Here is a 16,136-nt window from a genome sequence, read left to right on the forward strand (position 1 = left end):
GGGGGGGGTCGAAAGCGGTAAAGGCTTTCGAGTGGCGCTTTTCCCTAGTATAAGGGGGGGGTAGGATAGGAGGAAGGAGATTTACTGGTTGGAAGGGAAGGAGGGTACAGAGGGCAGAGATAAAAACATTGAGCCAGGAGTTTGTGTAAATGGCAAGGAGTTTTATGAGGTTGTTGGGGAACTGTTTAGGGGTGGGGGTGGGGGGATTGACAGTTATGTGCATATTTAGTTAGGCCTAGTTTTGTGCGGCAAAGGCCAAGGTTGGGGTATTTTCAGGATGCACCTGTTTCCAATAAAAGCGGCCTTTAACACACTATATACCTGTGTCCGGTCGGTTCTTCCCCTCCCCGTCTCCCGATGGGCCCCAATGGGGCTTTGCGGGGGGTGGCCGACCGGAGGGAGGCTCGCCCCCCCGGGGAATTTGGGGCTCCGGGAGGAAGGGGAGGGGAAGCATTTCAAGAGGACACAGGAAGGGAATGGCTAGTTGGGCTGGTCGGCGGGTTTGGGCTGCTTTTGGGCTGGGTGGGGATAAAACCGGCCATTTTGGGTCACTGGTCACCATTTTGATGGGACAGTGACCCAGCAGCCGGGGCGGTGAAGGTTTTTTTTGTCCCACCCTCCCTCCCTGTTTTATAATAGCTAGGTTTGGGGGGGGATACAGTAAGGGTTTTTGTTGGTTTCAGGTGCTTTCTGTGATAGGGTTGTCGAGTGTGTCGCTAGGAGCAGGTGCGGGGGTGGTTTTCTTTGGGTTGGCGCTTTTCCCTAGTATAAGGGGGGGGGTAGGATAGGAGGAAGGAGATTTACTGGTTGGAAGGGAAGGAGGGTACAGAGGGCAGAGATAAAAACATTGAGCCAGGAGTTTGTGTAAATGGCAAGGAGTTTTATGAGGTTGTTGGGGAACTGTTTAGGGGTGGGGGTGGGGGGATTGACAGTTATGTGCATATTTAGTTAGGCCTAGTTTTGTGCGGCAAAGGCCAAGGTTGGGGTATTTTCAGGATGCACCTGTTTCCAATAAAAGCGGCCTTTAACACACTATATACCTGTGTCCGGTCGGTTCTTCCCCTCCCCGTCTCCCGATGGGCCCCAAGGGGCGTGGCAAGCCAGCGAAGCATGGCGGACGCAAATCGCTAGTGCTCTGCCCCTAGTTATCCTGTTTATCATCTAAATCCCCGACATCGGAGCTCAATCCCGCGGCGGATCTGTGCCTACGTTCTAATACCGGGACGTAGTGGGAGAACCGGCGAGAGCAGAGACTGCAGACCCCGGAGGCCCCGCCAATGAGACATCCCCCTGAGCGGCCCCATTGCCGCGAGCGCGACATTCCCATTACTGGCCGGTCGCCGGCCTCACCAAAAACTGAGGAGGCGATAGCAACATCTTGAGGTCTCCTGGCCGTCAAGACGGTGCCGCCATCACTAATGAGCGCGGAGAGCACCTGACGGCGGCCGGAAGAGCAGCACTCCCCCGTCCCGCCGTGCTCTGAGTAACGGCAGGTGGCAGAGTCCCCAGGCGGGAAACAGGTGTGGAGGCCCCCGACCGGGTAATCCAGCCCCATCGGTTCAGCACCGGAGACGGGCACTATCAGCAGCTAAAATAGACCGCTGTTTTTTTGGGGTTTTTTTTCACGCTGGGGCTGCTGACTCCCCCCACCCCGAGACCTGCTGAATCCTGCTGTCAGTGCAAGCGTTGCAGTACTGGGGGCCCTCTGGCACATATACCAGACTGCTGACCTGGGACCTATGCCCTACCGGATCACGCACACCGCGCTCTGTGAAGGACCACTACTCCCTGGTGCCGGTGACACGGCGATGGTAGCTGCAAGAGTGAGGGGGAGGATCATCAGGCACGGTCTGGGGATTGCGACGCCCTCCTGAATCCGGCCTGACTTCCACATGGCCTCATGAGACGTCCCTGAGGCCTGCTGACGCGCTGAGTGCTCCTGCGCCTCCAAGCCTGCCTGAGCGACACCTTGGCTGCTGCTGAGGTCCCAACCTAGGATCTACTACCGGAGAGGAGTCCACAGCCATCATTCTCAGGTGAGCGAAAGGCCTTTAGCTCGGCGATATGGTGAGCCTGAGCGAGTGGGCTGTTTTGTGAGGCAGCCATACCTGCGAAAATGCCCTCCCCGCCCCCGGACTGGTGTTACTCACACTGGATAGCAGCGGCCCGCTCTCGTCGCCTGGCCCTGAGAGGGAGCAGCATGTTGCACCGGACCTGACCCAATCGGTCACCATGGTGATACGACATTGCCTCGCCATAGACTGGGCTCAGAGGCCGGATCGGGCCTAGGCCGCGGTTGGAGGCAGCTCCTCACAAACCCTAAGAGGTGGCGCACTGAGATCCATCGCGCTTCACCCGATCAATACATTTGTGCGGACTAACAAACACCGCTTGCTTCCCCATTGTAGCAGAGGCACTCAGGAGACAGATAACTAGCGCGAACAGGACTGAGCACCCAATTCAACAGTTGAGACCCACAGCAGTAGAGACATCACCAAAAAAACGGCGCACACGTGAGCAGACCCGACATCTAGATTTGCCCCCATAACTGAGTGCTGGATGCCAACGGCGCAACAACTGGTGATGGGTCACCTACGCACCACCAATCAGCACCTTAATGTACGCAGCAGCAGTGCAGATTAATCAACGGCGCAAGGAGAAACAATCACTGAAACACCACATGCTGCATTGGCCACCAAACAAGACTCAGTGCTGGCCGCAGTAGAAAAGACAGGGACCAGACTCGTAACTCACTTGAGTCCAAAATTGGTAAAGTCACATCAGACTTTAACCTGCTGCGCGCTGATCACCAGAAACTCGGAGATAGAGTGTGTTCACAGGAACAGTCGATTGCGGAACTGAGGCCAATCACTCAAAGTCACACGGCCGCCTTGCAGGACCTTATAGACCGTGTGCACGACCTGGAAGACAAGGTGGAGAATGCAGAAGGGCACTTCCGCCGCAATAACATCCGCGTGGTCGGTCTGTCGGAGGGCAAATATGGGCGGCGCACGGAAGAATATACCGAAAGTGGGATCAGAGAACTACTCCCAGATGGCGCATTGTCTGCTCACTTTGTAGTCGAAAGAACTCACCGAGTCCCTGCACAGAAACCACCACCGGGCGCCCGCCCACACCCTTTCCTATTCAAAGTCCTTAACTACAGGGATAGAGTCTCGATCCTCAGAGAAACATGCAAGCTGGCAGACATAACAGTAGATAATAGCCACGTCATGTTCTTCCCTGACTACACAACACAAGTGCAGCGCCGCAGAAGTGTGTACGCGGCGGTGAACAAACAACTGCGTGAACTGGGCCTCAACTACTCACTCCTCTTTCCGGCCAAGCTGCAAGAGGTCGCCAGCGGAGCAACGTGCTTTTTTGACTCCCCCACTGATACCTGGGACTGGTTGGAAGAATCAGGCCTACTGTCTGGACCGAGGCCTCCTGGGTTAGACGAACTACAGATGTCAGTCAGGAGACGACGTCGACGCGGCGGGCGCGACAGAGGGCAACCTCCACCTCTCCTAACCTGGAGCAGAGACAGGCTGAGAGCCAAGAGGCAATCCACATAGCGTCTTCGTTGGGACCACTAACTTCCAATCCTGATCGTCTTCATAGTCCATCGAGACTCGTCATCCAGACTAACGGATTCTGAAGAATATCCAATATTATAATATAGCCAGAAGTCACCCCACAAACAGCGGATGGAATTATAAGACTCTTAACTAGCACCTGTAACTTGGACACATCAACCGCAAGTATTTACAGCACCAACACTGTATTGTACTATGTTTGACAGCCTAGTCAGTCACCTATTCCCTGCAGGTGTCAACGGCTGTCACACATGCCATACACATTAAAGCGAGCAGCTCCCACTGCAGCTCGGGCGAAACAATGCGAGTGCCGCTCACATTACTCTTATCATCATGGATCAACATGGGGGATATCAGGTTACACCCTGACACTAAGGGGAAGTCCGGCACACACTACATACGTGCCACCAGTACCCCCACCAGACATCATTCGACCAGTGAGTTTCTTCCGTAGGACACGCAACACTAAGGTCACCTCCTGGTTTGTAGACCTGGGCATAGTCACTGCCAAGCGGCTCATCACGAAAAGACGGAAAGCGTCAGATCCCCCACAGGTACAGGCTTGGAGGTCTAGACCCCCTCAGACGCAAGTGGGAGCACGACTTAGGACACCAAGTCTCAGATAAAACTTGGTCACAGATACTGGCCAGCCCGATCCATATTCCACAAAATATGAGACTCTGACAAATACAATACTTTATTACACAACGGGCGTACTTAACACCAGCTAATATTAACAGATACTTCCATCGAGCTGACTGTGCCTGCCCCCGATGCGCAGCCCTTGATGCAGACCAAGTGCCCATGCTCTGGGATTGGCCCAATATTAGCACCTACTGGAGGGGAGTGGCAGATGCACTACATGACTGTAAGGAGAGAGAGTTACCATTCCAGTGGCAAACATATCTACTACACGTCTTCCGCAGGACAAGCAACACTAAGGTCACCTCCCGGTTCCTACACCTGGGCATAGTCACTGCCAAGCGGCTCATCACGAAAAGATGGAAGGCGTCAGATCCCCCACATGTACAGGCTTGGAGGTGTTCCACCATAGCATGGGCCAGAGCAGAGGGCATAGCAATCAGGCGAGAAGAACTTGTGCGCCTCAGGAAAACACCTATTGCTGAAAATTGGGATGCGATCCTGGCAACACTGCAACAATCCACAGACCTCCCAACCCAGACCCTGCAGGCATCTGGCCTACACAACCAACACCGCACACGCGACCCGCACCCATAGACCACACATTCCCAACCAATCATGTGCCAGCAACTAAACGTTACCTTTCCAATGCACCTGCGCTTCATAACATTATGACAATGGTACTGCTAAGGGGCAGCTTCGAAGGCACAAATATAATTATACATGTACTCAAACCTTAAGGACAGTTCGGGATTGTAAACAACCATGTGTTCAAACACTACGGGGAAACAAAACAAAACAAGAAAAACAACTCTGAAACACCTTTGTCATATTCACATGTGCCGATGTCTAGTGACATATAATATCTACTGTTACTACAAGATACAGAAATGATGTAATAACATCTTGTGTAAATATTTACTAAAAACCAATAAAACAGATTTAATTAAAAAAATTTATGTCAGTCAGATGTTTGTCAGATTCAATGTCAATCCGTGTGTAGTATGACCAATCTGAACCTGAATATTTGCGATTGGTCTTTCTCTTCCTTCTAGACCTTTTAGGAACTGTTAAGACGAGACACTTGTCGCCAGTATCTTGTTGTTCTGATTGTTCCGGTTCCTCTAACACACTAATTTCTCTTATCATGTCTGGTCTTCCAGTGGTGGTTGTTATGTTCTACTGTTGCCTTTCCCCTTTGCTTATGTATCTCTTCCCTACTGCTCAGCCAGAATGAGTGTTGGTGTGCTTGGAGATGTCTGGAATGTTGGATGATTGATGAGGTCGTCGAATGCATGGGTGCTTGGTGAGGTTGGGAGTGTCAGTTGGTGTGAGCAGGCTGACAGCAGAGAGGCTGATCCTGGTGGGGCATCACCTGGACTTTACATCTTCCAGTAACTTATCTGAAGCTGTTATCTCATCAATAAATCTACAGCATACTTATGTACCACTTGGCTACAGAAGATCTTTTATTTACAACACTGGCGACGATTTAAAATAACCTGTGTGTTGCTGAAAGAATACCCTGCCTCTGGAACTAAGGATTTGACTAACCACAGGCACCCATGAACTGGAATCCCAAGGAAAAGAATTCCCAAGAAAAAGGATTAGAAGAATTACGCTCTGGTAAGCCCCACCATTGTCTTATGTCAACAGGACAGCCTGCCGACCAGTGCGTTTGTATTTCGTTTGACTTTCCTATGACCTGTGAACAAAGGGGTCTGCTCTGCCTGTGTGCAACCTGCTGGAATTTGATAATTGGCGCTGTTTATGATTGTCATACAGTGAGAACTGTCCCGGGACTGGGTTTAACCACATCCTGCTGTGTATTGTCAGTTTGGTTAGTGGGTATCTCCCAGCCACAACCTTCACAGAGCTGTGTTCCTCTGCTGTGTGTGGACACTGACAGCACGCTTTCTCTACATTCCTTGTGGGTGCTCCGAGCAGAGGCAATGGCCGTACTTCATAGGAACCACCATTCATTGCCTGTGAGAATTAGTGTGTTGTCACCTGCGTATTTGCAAAGGCAACCCCTGTTTTACCGTACCGGTGACCAGCATAGCTCCTGAGTTGAAATGCCACTGGTAAATATCTTTGTACTGCAGAAGAGATAATTATATCCTTTGGAAGTGTGTCTGCACTAGTCTTTCCCAGTTTGGCTCAGCGTAAGTTATGGTTGAGAAGTCCCGGTGTTGGTTCAATTGACAGCTTCGGGAAATGATGGGAGACTTTCCTCGCTGAAATGCCCAACATTTGAATGGCTGCTATATTTCACGTACTTGTGTGGACTCTTGGGGGTAAGTCCATTTTGTTTTAATGGTCTTTGGCTGCCCCCTGAACATTTTGGCAGTTCAACCGCTCTTTGCCTGTTGTAAAAAAAGCACGAGCTGCACACAGAGCACGCACAGTGAATGTGTGCAGTCCTACCTGATCTTTCAGTTCGGCGATGTCGTCGAGTTTAGCCTTCTCCACGTCAGCTTGGAGCTGCTGGAGTACATTGTGCACCATGGGCGTGCCTTGAGCCACTCGGTGCTGGGTGGGAAACGTGACGCGATTTTGGGTTGTAGCTGTCTCGAACATGATTTGTCTCATACTGCCATCCGTGTTTTTTTGTGTGCATTTTTGCCAACCACGTTTCAGTCAGTTGAGGCTGTATTCAGAGAAGACTCCTTCTTAAGAAGCTTCTCTGTGTTACCAGGTTATTGGTTGACATGAGTTTATCGGTTTCCCTCACTGTTTGGACTGTGTGGGTGAAAGGTTTTCCCTGTTTCGACTGTGTTAAGAGATGGAGAACACATCTTCTTATGAAGTTTCTCTGCGTTTACCTTGATATGAGTTTTACAAGGCTACTCTGGTTTTACCTTAATATGAGTCTTACGAAGCTTCTCTGGTTTTACTTTTGAAATGTTTGACTTAAATATTTTAACATTGTCTAAGCCTGATGCTTTTCATGAAACTCTTTCATTTTGATTCTTGATGTGTGAATTTGTTGGCTTAATGAATTGTCATGCATTTCATTTATTTGATATGTTCCTCGATTCATTTGCTGAATGTCTTTTCATGCATCTTTTATAATCTAATGTATTTTCTAATGTGATTGCCTAATGTACATTTGCTTTTATTGTGTTTTGGTTTCCTTAGGAAGGGGGATGTGTTATGATCTACTGTTGCCTTTCCCCTTTGCCTATGTATCTATTCCCTACTGCTCAGCCATAATGAATGTTGGTGTGCTTGGTGATGTCTGGAATGTAGGATGATTGATGAGGTCGTGGAATGCATGGGTGCCTGGTGAGGTTGGGAGTGTCAGTTGGTGTGAGCAGACTGACAGCAGGGAGGTTGCTCCTGGTGGGGCATCACCTGGACTTTACATCTTCCAGTAACTTATCTGAAGCTGTTATCTAATCAATAAATCTACAACATACTTATATACCACTTGGATACAGAAGATCTTTTATTTAGAACAGTGGTCAACAGTCTCTTTTGTCTGGTCCTAGTGTTTGGCTATCCTTCATCTTCTGACGCCTGAGGTACTTGTGAATTCTGGCTCAGACGAAGCTGATTCACTTTCAGAGGCAGAACTTTTTTGTCCACACCACTGTCCGATTCTGGTGCATTTGTTTCAGACAGATTTGATTCTGCTCTCCATAATTTGCCACTGTCTCTGCAAATACGTACTTTCAATCTTGAATCTGCAGTGTCGGCTACAACTGGAACAGTGGTACAGTTGTTCAGCTCTTGCCGTTGTTGGCGTTCTTCTCTGAACAGCTGAGAATTGTCAAACTGGCCTTCCTCTTCCCCTTCAGATGCTTTGGATACCTCAAACCTAGGTAGACTCGAAGAATAAGTGTCTGTTGGCTCCACTTCCACCTCTGCTTGTCTCACCCTCTTAGTATGGAAGATATGTATTCAGTTAGATAGTCCGTCATACTTCACAGCTGTGTTAATAACCACAGGGCCTTTCCAACGACTAGCGAACGTGCTTCCTTATTTGAACCCAATCTCCAGGGCTCAGGTGATAACAACAAGTTTCTTGTCCAGCTTCTGGTCTATAGCTACAATGGTATTTTTGTTCCTTCCCTAACGTTGTGCATAGCGACTGCATCACCTCGTTTTTGAAGTGGCTTCCTTGATCAGTTTCAAGATGAAATGGCATCCCAAAACACTGGATCAGCCCCTGCAGTAGTAGTCTGGCAACTGTCAGACTTTCACATCTGCTGCTGGGATATGGTTCCACTCAGTGAGAGAACAGGTATACAATTACTAAGAGATACCTCAGCCGATTACATTGGGGCATCTCCAAGAAGTCTATTTGGGATGGTTGAAAGGACCATAAAACTTCCATATGTGGCTCATTATCACTGCAACTTTCTTACTCATATTTTACTTTATGCAAATCACACAGTACTGGCACAGGTTTTCTGCCATTGTTCAAAAGTGTTGATTATGCCAGTGCTGCTTAAATGTCATCACCATTCCATCATGATCCACATGTGTCAGCTCATGCCTGTGTCTCACCAAGGCTGGCAACACTGAGTCCAGTAGTACAGACTTTCCAACAATGTCCCTAGATGTCACTAGCATTCCTCACACATCCATCCTTTCCCATCTAGCCTTTTGATCTCTAGAGCTGTATACTTCAGTTCCCTCAGTTCATTGAAATTATGTACAATGCGTAATAACATGTTTGAAACTGGTTCTCCCTCAGCATTGCATAGCTTATTCATGTGGAAGGCGCTGGACTCAAAAGTGCAATATCGGGCGATATCATCTGCATAGCGGTTGACTCTAGTGACAAAGTCATCACCACTCTTGTGTGCAGCACACTTTGCCACAATAATGTTTTTCTTCAACTGAAGGACTTCCAATAGATTCAAAACATATAACCTATTTTTTATGGGAGACCCAGCAAAGTTCATAAATTTTCTCAGCGACCACATTTGACCAAAGTCTGAATCCGTACTGGCTCACAACACTGAATCCGTACTGGCTATCAGTGGAAATGGTAACTCATGAGCCTTCTAAAGTGCAACAGGTCTGGTTAGGGCAATCAGTCCCACTACATGTACAGAGGAGACATGGCACAGGTACGACGCTTCCACATGCCGACTCAGGGAACAAACAGCATATGCAGCTCTCAAAATGCTGTGTCTGTCTCGCAAACAATAGACATCAACAAACATAGTATGGTCCGATTCGAGAAGGGGGACATTCAGTATATCTGGTGTTGGCTCTGTTCATCACTCAGTGACCATTATGCAGTCATGATTGAACAAACTTTCCTCACATTTGTCTGGGGTGGTCACTAAAGAAGCAAGATTTACAGTGTTACTACTCCTTAAGTAAACATTACCTGCAGCCAAAATAGTACTCTCATAGTGGGTTAAGCAGCTATATTCAAATGCTGGTTGTGAATACGAGTCATGAGGATTTCAATGGCATGAGGCAATAATAACAATAAGTGAATGACCCATCTCAATTCCTTCCATCTGCCAAATGCTTAGACTAACCAACAACAAAAAATAGAGTCCTATTCCATTATTATTAGCTGAAGTATTCAGGTGACAGGCCTGCTTTGAACACTCTCATTTTTTCTACTCCAATCGATTGGGCACTTTCAGTTTGTTTAGGGATGGACTGCTTGACCAGCCGTGGCTGTTGTTTCAAGCAAAGAGCTTCCACCCTGCATGGACCGTCCAACTCGAGAGCCTGCTGCATTGTAGGAGGCCCGTCACCCTACCAAGCAGAGCGAAGGCCGAACGGCCCTGGCAGCTCGTGTCCCCCAGTAGTCTGACCCGCGCAAAAGGGGTGGGTGGCACCAGGCCCTTGGATGCTGTTGCCCAGCAGGTCCATAGGCCCGCGCTCCATGCCTATGAAATAACACGAAAAAATTGGAGGGTCTACGAGACCAGAGGCTGAGTCTGTAAGATCCTTACTGACTCAGCCTCTGGTCTCGTAGACCCTCCAATTTTTTCGTGTTATTTCATAGTCTTAATAGGGGTGTTTGAATTTGGAGGGTCCATAAATATTAATCCCCTTGACCCTTCCCAACTTGTTGTTTTTCCGCGCTCCATGCCGTCACCCCTCTCTGCCCAGCACATTTCCACAGCTTAGACTAACCTGTGCAACAGCTTTGAGAAAACCAGGCAATGCTACAGCTACAGGATCAAGAGTTGCCAAAAAGTAGGCAACTGAGTATTTGGCCTCTCAGTGGGTCGGTGTCAACACAGATAAAGTACATAATGACAAAAGAGCATGAAATCATTGGTGTATCTGGCATTTCAAGAACAGGTGCTTAAGTTCCTGGAATGCTTCCATGCTTGGTACCGGGTTATTGACATCAGAGTGCATCTGCCTCAGTATGGGCTTTGCCACAACTGAAAATTCTGGGATCAATTGTCAACAATAGCCAACCATGCCCAAGAACATTCTCACTTCTCTCACTGTGGTCAGAAATGTAATCTTTAGAACCATTTCAAGACACTCATGAGACACTCTTTTGACTCCCTACTCAATTTGATATCCCAAATATTTAACTTCTTTTCAACAATGCTGACATTTTGAGGGGAAAAGCTTCTGCCCATTCTCAGCAGATCGTTGAGTAGGCCATTGTGTCTTGTCTACAAGCCTCTTTTGCTATTGACGCGACAAGATCGTTGATGTACTAAACTAGGATTGACTTGCATGGTAACTATAAGGTCTCTAAATTGTTTTTGAGTATCTGATTGAAATATGATGGGCTCTCTCTATACCCCTGAGGAACGTGACACCTCACAAGGGATTTCTCTTGGAATCAAAAAGCAAAGAGAAGCTGGTTCTCTTTGTAGAGGGGAATAAGGACGAATGCCTGACATAGCCCAATGAACATGAACCATTCTGCTTCTTGGGGAACTTGGAATAAGATTACGTCAGGGTTCGATGTCACCAGGATAGCATGGAACAACTATCTGGGTTATTTTTCTTAAATCCTGTACTATCCTCCATTTCTTATTCGCATTTTGCAAAACAATAGATGTAAAATTGCATGGACTCCTAATGGCCTCCTTCTGCATGCCATGTCCTATCATGCTTTAGATGACGGGTGTTATTCCGGCAATAGCTTCTGGTATGAATTTGTAAGAGTGGGTTTGAGGTTCTGCCTCGGACTGAAGGGTTATCTTTAGGGGTTTAGCACCCATAATTAACCCAATTTCCTTCCCTGTCAAATCCCTTTCATCTTCCCTGACCGATTATTTTATATCTGAATGTTTCCTTGGTAAGGACCAGGTATAAACTGACTAAAAAGTCAGATACCTGCAATTTGAACTCAGACTCGACTGCTTTGGGTTCCACCCATACTCAATCTGGTGTACAATATATAGCACAATTAAGCTTACTGAGTAGATTCTTCCTCAACAAATTTTCAGGACTCAAATTGCATATAACAACCTGGTGGTGCACTTTGATGGCCCAAACTTTTGGGCTTTTTTCCCTGAGAGGAGTAGGTTCAGGACCTCAACCATTCTAACTGTCAAACAAATGGCTCCTGTATCTAGCAGGAAACACACAAGATGTCTATTGATCTCTCCATCAACATATGGGCCACTCTGGAAGAAAGACCCCTGGTCAGGAAACTCTGCTCTCCCCTCAAGCAGGTCTGCCTTTGTGCTGCTGCCGCCAGCGCCTCTCTGTCCAGGTAGGTGTTTGAGGCCCTCCTCCACGCATCCCTAGTGGTCCAGTGGGAGATCCTTGCTCTTCTGGTGGTCCACTCAGCCAGCCTTTATCTGTCTTCTGCCTTTGTTTGTCTGTCTGGTTTTGTGTTAACTGTGCTCGTCAGCTGTTGTTTTTCTTATTCATTTTTATTTTTCTTTTATTTTCCTTTTATTCTTTTCCTCCCTATATTCTTTCTATTTCTGTGCCTTGTTGTGTCCTTTTTTTGCCCTTGTGTCCTCTGTGCTGCTTATTCCAGCCGCTGCCGCCCCAGCGGCCCCTCCCCCCGCCGGTTCCCGTACCCACCTCCTAGCTGCGTTTCCCTCCCCGTTCCCTAATTAAAGGTGGCCGCTGCACGAGCAGTTGAGCAAGGCCTCTGACCACCTGGTCAGGGAACTCTGCTCTCTCCTCTTGTGCAGCTCTGTCGTTGCACCACTGCCCTCAGCACCTCTCTGTCTAGGTAACTGTTCGAGGCCCTCCTCCACCTGCAGGCTCCTGCTTGCGCCTCATCCCTGGTGGTCCAGTGGGAGAGCCTTGCTCTTCTGCTGGTACACTCGGCCAGCCTTTCTCTGTATTCTGCCTTTGTTTATCTGTCTGGTTTTGTGTTAACTGCGCCCGTTATCTATTGTTTTCTTATTTGTTTTTATTTTCCTTTCATTTTCTTTTTATTCTTTTCCTCCATATATTCTATTTCTGTGCCTTGTTGTCTCCTTTTTTCCCTTGTGTCCTCCATGCTGTTTCTACCCACCGCTGCTGCCCCCGTGGCCCCTCTCCTGCCAGTTCCCGCTCCCACCTCCCAGCTGCATTTCTCTCCCTGCTCCCTCTTAATGGCAGCCACTACGCAGCCATGCAGATGGTGCACCCAAGGCAAGCCCGTCTGCACCCATCTGTGACCTGACTGCGACCAGTGCCAGGAACCCTGGTTCTCCCACCACCCACCACTAGGACTCATGTACTCAACCCCAGAAGGAACAACTTCTAGCTGTCTACGCAGAATACCACCCACGGGCAGTTCCCCTGCCGACAATGCAGACAAACCTTCACCAACCTCGGCGCCCCGAAGGCCACCGCCCTCTCGCTGGTTGCCAGCACACCCGAACCCCTGAGGTGAATCCACCTCAACGTATGCTCCCTGCACAGACATGCAGTAGAGATCTGGGACCTCCTCCACCACGTCGCCTTCTTCACAGAAACCTGGACCAACTCCACCTCCATCCTGACATCGCCATTCCCAACAGATACAAGATTCAGAGGAAGGACCACCCCAACGACCCAGCAGGAGGACTCATCATGCCGCACAAGAACTCCCTCCTACTCACCACCTCCAGTACGAACAGCTCCTTGTCCCCCACAGAACATCTCCATTTCTAGATCCAGACCAGCCCCTGAATGACCCTATGCAGCATCCCTCGCCTACAGCTCTGCCGGACCAGAATCCGCATTCACCACAACCATTACCAATCTCATTGCACCCCACGCCATCGACTCCATGGACTACATACGCTCAGAGACCTTAACTTCCACCTCAACAACCTCAGCGATCCTAACTCCACTGCCCTCCTGGACAACCTCACCAACATTGTACTAAAGTAGCTCATCACCACTACCCATAAGGCAGGACACACCCTCAACCCCATCTGTGCAGGAGGGAACAACATCCACTTCAGCCATACCACGCAACCCCCCTGGATGGACCACCACAACGTACACTTCTCCTTTGATCAAGCCACCACTCACAAACCTACATCAGGCCCTCTGTAAAGGAACTGGAGCAAGGTCACCGAGGAGCATCTCAACTCTACCCTCAACCACGATCCCCCTCCCACCACGACCAACGTCAACTCTGCAGCCAACGCACTACACAGAAGGATCACCAACTGCGCGGGCAAGCTCGCCCCTCCCCCCCCTCCACAACTGCGACAGACAGCGCCTCATGAAAGCCACTTGGTTCATCACTGACCTCCAAAAATCCAGTATGTCCAGACGCACTTGCAGACGTCTCGCGAAATTATGGAGAAATAGCAAAACCTCGGAAGATCGGACCACCTACTAGAACGCCATGACAGAATAACAGATCCACCAGATCCATCCAGAACAAAATCCTTGCCAACTCCAGCAATGCAAACAAACTCTTCAGAATCATTCAGTAATTCATCAAACCCTCCAGTGAAGCCTTGGATGTCACACCCTCCCACTACAGTGCATACCCTCGGACCATTACATACTCTTCATTGATGACAGCTCATTTGGTATTTGGCAGCACTATTTCTTAGCACAAAATCACAAAATGCAGCCTCACATCCATTATTGGATGCAAAGGTGCATTTTTCAAAAAAAAAGAAAGAAAAATTAAATGCCCATTCCCCCACATCGAGGAATTCGCAGAATCTTGTGGAATTTTAATGTAATTCAACAGAATTCAGCGGAAACAAATTCTGCCAATTCCACCCTACCTTCAAGACCTTCAAAATAGTCACTATCTGCTTTATCTGAATGTACCATTTGTCAGGAATCTCCCTCAATCTAGGGAGAGAATTTGTGAAATGGAAAAGATCTGTCTGAGACCAAAGGACGTGTACATATGCATCACTCAATCAACCATCTTCTTCCCAAGAGAGGATTAGGTGTGTTGTTCTGCATGGGAAGGCTGGCGTTTGTGCAATATTGCTAAATAAGTATAGCTTGTTTTTGAAACAGAATCATGCTATATATTGTTTTCTTTGTATCAAAACTATATATTTCATTTATTGTACTGCATTTGGAAAGATCTCTCCTACCTCTCATCTGACCCACGGGACTTTCACTGAGAATCGTTCATAATGGCATAACAAAATGTTAGGGTACCCCCTCTATGTTACAATGAGGAGCCCCTAGCACAGCTCATCTTGACTTGTTTCCAACTCCTCAGCTTCACAAGGCCTCCCAGATCCGGGCTGCTTCACCAGTTACACAGAATAATAGGGTTTAGATTTAGAGCATACCGTATGAGCTACACTTCGGTAAGTTACAAGTTACAGACTCAGAACTCAGATTCAGCCTTTATGGACAGCTGCTGAATCACCCTCGATTGTTTTTGTCATCTCTCATCTTAAATGGTGTGACTCTTCTTCCAGTGCTGTATGTACACCTGTCTATTTAATGCATAAATATCTGATGGATGGTGCTATCCTCAATAGCAAGGTCATGACCCTAAAGTCATTGTCATGTCTCTCTTCCTCTCTTCTCCCTCATGCTCTCCTGGCCTCTCCCCTGTCTGTCACCTATCTGTAGTCATCTTTTATCTATTCCATTTCCAGTTCATCCTATGTGTCTGCGCTGTTTCATGCTAATCTTTCTATCTTCATAACACCTATCTCCATCTCTCTCCAAGATCTCTCACACTGTTACTTCTCTCTCTATATTGTCTCTCATGTCCTCATACTCTTTTTCCCCAAGGTTCCACACTCGCACTCAAGCTATGTGGAGTGACCGTCCTGACCTAGTCAGAAACAGTCGCTCCACCCGCTCCTTGGCCTTCCTTGTGCCTCCTTGGCCTTTCCTTGTGCCAATCTCGCCTGCAATCGCCAGCCTGGTATCGTATTGCCTTACTGTATTCCTGATTGTGCCCCAATAGAGCCTGGTATCGTATTGCCTTACTGTATTCCTGATTGTGCCCCATTAGAGCCTGGTATCGTATTGCCTTACTGTATTGCCTTACTTGTGGCCCCGATCTCGCCTGCATTGTTTTTGTGCTCTTAACCCTCCCCGCTCCCTGCCGCTGCTCCCCCACGGCCCCACCCCGTTCCCTCGAGCATCCCCGGACCTCGCCACCCCGCTCCCGCCTCCCAGCTGCTCCTCCCTCCCACTGATAAACAAAAAGGAAGTCCCGCGACGTGAAAAGCTGTGACCGTCCTGACCTAGTCAGAAACGGTCGCTCCACCTGCTCCTTGGCCTTCCTTGTGCCTCCTTGGCCTTTCCTTGTGCCGATCTCCCCTGCAATCGCCAGCCTGGTATTGTATTGCCTTACTGTATTCCTTAATTGTGCCCCAATAGAGCCGGGTATCGTATTGCCTTACTGTATTCCTGATTGTGCCCCATTAGAGCCTGGTATCGTATTGCCTTACTGTATTGCCTTACTTGTGGCCCCGATCTCGCCTGCATTGTTTTTGTGCTCTTAACCCTCCCCGCTCCCTGCCGCTGCTCCCCCGCGGCCCCACCCCCGTTCCCTCGAGC

General features: G+C 48.6%; 1 protein-coding gene across 2 annotated transcripts in view; it reads right to left on the reverse strand.

Annotated features, from left to right (window-relative positions):
- Positions 1-16,136, reverse strand: part of LOC144822436 (transient receptor potential cation channel subfamily V member 1-like) — a 572,663-nt gene that overhangs the window by 342,505 nt on the left and 214,022 nt on the right. The gene's annotated exons all lie outside the window — the stretch shown is intronic.

The sequence above is a fragment of the Lissotriton helveticus genome, chromosome 3_1, assembly GCF_964261635.1.
Source record: "Lissotriton helveticus chromosome 3_1, aLisHel1.1, whole genome shotgun sequence".
NCBI classification, from domain to species: Eukaryota; Metazoa; Chordata; class Amphibia; order Caudata; family Salamandridae; genus Lissotriton; species Lissotriton helveticus.